The sequence below is a fragment of the Oncorhynchus kisutch genome, linkage group LG17, assembly GCF_002021735.2.
Source record: "Oncorhynchus kisutch isolate 150728-3 linkage group LG17, Okis_V2, whole genome shotgun sequence".
NCBI classification, from domain to species: domain Eukaryota; kingdom Metazoa; phylum Chordata; class Actinopteri; order Salmoniformes; family Salmonidae; genus Oncorhynchus; species Oncorhynchus kisutch.
In genome coordinates, this window is record NC_034190.2 from 51,671,368 (window position 1) to 51,674,334 (window position 2,967).

At 43.3% G+C, this 2,967-nt stretch overlaps 1 long non-coding RNA gene across 2 annotated transcripts; it reads left to right on the forward strand.

Moving 5' to 3' along the window:
• The first annotated feature begins 495 nt into the window (after window positions 1–495).
• On the forward strand, window positions 496–2,552 carry LOC109907863 (uncharacterized). 2 transcript variants are annotated; one of them, XR_002257598.2, is made up of 3 exons: window positions 496–622; window positions 1,094–1,302; window positions 1,961–2,314. It is a non-coding gene; the product is annotated as an uncharacterized LOC109907863 (long non-coding RNA). The 2 variants fall into 2 exon arrangements; XR_002257597.2 differs by lacking the exon at window positions 1,961–2,314 and adding an exon at window positions 2,327–2,552 and having other exon boundaries at window positions 499–622.
• Window positions 2,553–2,967: the final 415 nt, after the last annotated feature.

A 2,967-nucleotide genomic window follows, 5' to 3' on the forward strand; every position in this document is an offset into this window, starting at 1 on the left:
GGTCAAGTGGAAATCTTCTCTCTGAACCTGTCCACGCCACACACGGTCAAGCCCATCCAGCTGGGGTTGCCAGTCCTGTTTCTGGACCACATGATGGAGCCCCTGTCCCACCCAAGAGGAAGAGGATTCAGACACTCCTGCAAAGAACACAGCCAGCTCTGGCAACACCATCTGTGTAGGCCTACAGGATGGTAAGTGAGTCATCATGTACACTGTAGTACAAACAAAAATGGCAGTATTTCTTATGCTGCACCTTATGCATTTGTTTATCCACTATTCCCCATCAAGGAACCAACAAATCAGAAAAAAAAGTGTCAAACTTAACATTAAGCATTCAGCTCATTGTGGCATGTATTGTCACACACAACTCTATCAGTAGAATTCATGTTTGCTCATGTTATTGTCATGTACCTAATATTTAAATGCCCTTGAGGTCACCCTATTCCTCATGAACTCCATTTCCCAGGATCCATGTATTTTAGTGTGGAAACGGCCACCCAGTGCCTTCTGACCTTCTCCCACCCAGACAGTTGTCCAGTTCTGTGCCTGAAACACTCTGCCTCTTTCCTGTTCGCTGGGCTGGGGAATGGAAAAGTTGCAGTTTACGCTCGGAAGAGTGGAGGTGAGACGGCGAACCAACTGTATAATCATACAGTCATATCTTACATCACAGCTATTTTCTCGTATAATCAAGTTAATAAAAATGAACAGGATGGGTCTATTGCAATGAGCATTGGCCAGCGTACTAACACAAGGTAATCTCTCGTTATATAATAAATTCTTATTTACAATGACGCCCTAGCAGACAAAACACACATCACGACAAGACAGACAGCACAACACTACATAGAGAATAAAGAGAGACCTAAGACAACAACATATCAATGTAGCAACACAACATGACAACAACATGGTAACAGCACAAAACATGGTACAAATATTAATGGGCACAGACAACAGTACAAAGGGCAAGAAGGTAGAGACAACAATACATCACGTGAAGCAGCCCCAACTGTCAGTAAGAGTGTCCATGATTGAGTCTTTGAATGAAGAGATGGAGATAAATATCTAACAGTTTGAGTGTTTTTTGCAGCTCGTTCCAGTCGCTAGCTGCGGCGAACTGAAAAAAGGAGCGCTAAAGGTGATCTCAATTGTAACCATCAATTTCCACGATTTAGCGCTCCCTAAAGCAGATGTGACTGTGGGCAGTGGCCCCATCCGCACCCTCCTAATCCTGGAGAACACTTTGTGAGTTGTGCCAACTTCGTCACCGTCATCCAGGGCTCCAGCTTCCACCTCCAGGTGGGCAAAACACATCCTTCTATACATCCTCATTTACACAGGGCTGAAGGAAAGGGAGGGAGAGGGAGGGAAGGATAGGAAAAGAATAGAGACTATGGCCTTTTCTAAATTAGATTTCCTAAATTCCTTTTGAAGAAGGTCAAAGGTAATCAAGCAGAGGCGGCAAGGAGAGTGAACGTGGACGAAAATGCGCTTGTATGAAATGAGAAGCTTCTTCTCCACTCGCGTCATCAGGCATATTACGTTTACAGGGGTGGATCCCAAAATAAATGTGTAAAGTGATGAAAACGAATTAGGTTAGTTGTGCAAGACATTTCATAAATAAAAGGACAAGTAATATATATGATTTTTTTGTGGAGGACCATCTTTCGTTTGCCTACTAACGAATTGACACACTCCTCGACCACTTATCGGTTTCCGGATCACAGAGGACGGAGAAGAGAGGATGGAGGACAGACTTTTGCCCAAATGTGAAAAGGTCTATATGACCCTGGAAAGGATAGGTTTTAATACTGTATGATACTGTAGCTAGTATGAAGAGGACACATGCATTGACAACCTCACACAACCGCTCCTCTCCGTCTCTCAATCAGAACACCTCTCTTTCTCAAGCACTCACTCTGTCTTACTCATTCACCCCCCCCCCCCTCTCTCTGAGGTTCGAGGCGTACCTAGAGCACCTACATGAGATCACCAGCACGAGATCAACACGCTCCATATTCCTCAGCCCATGCAAGTACAGTATAGAAGGTCACAGGTCACCGACTGCTTTTTTCACTCACATTATTCACTTACATTATTCAAATCAACCCCCTAGACACTTGTGTAGGTCTAAAATAATTGTATACAGGTATGAACAATCTGGTAATAGGTTCACATTGCCCTATGTAAGGCTACGTGTATTTTTTCCCCCCTATTAATCATATGTATTCATAGAGGCTAAGGTTGGATGTGGGAGTGGGAAGCTGCAATGTTGACATGAACAGAAGGAAGTGACAGAATGGTGGTTGTGTCTCTCTTCCAGGTCAGCAGTGCAGCGTCCGGGTCACTAGCCTACTCATCTGCCAGGGGCTGCTGTGGGTGGGCACCGCCCAGAGCATCATTGTCACCCTGACTGTGCCCAAACTGGAGGACATCCCCAAAAGTCAAATTAAATCTGGCATCCGGTGGCATCGAGGTCCTCCCGTTGCGTTGGTGTGACTGGCTGTATTGAGTTATAACGTTCTAATAAAACCAATCAATCAACCAAATCAAATTTTAAAAAATCAAATTTTATTGGTCACATACACATGTTTAGCAGATGTTATTGTGGGTGTAGCGAAATGCTTGTGCTTCTAGTTCCGACAGTGCAGCAACAAGTAATATCTAACCATTTCACAACATATACCAAATACACACAAATCCAAGTAAAGGAATGGAATTAAGAATATATAAATATAGGAACGAGCAATGTCAGAGCGGCATAGACTAAGATACAGTAAAATAGTATAGAATACAGCATATACATATGAGATGAGCAATGCAACAAATGGTAAACATTATTAAAGTGGCATTATTAAAGTGACAAGTGTTCCATTTGTTAAAGTGGCCAATGATTTCAAGTCTGTGTATTTAGGCAGCAGCCTCTCTGTGCTAGTGATGGCTATTTAGCAGTCTGGTGGCTTT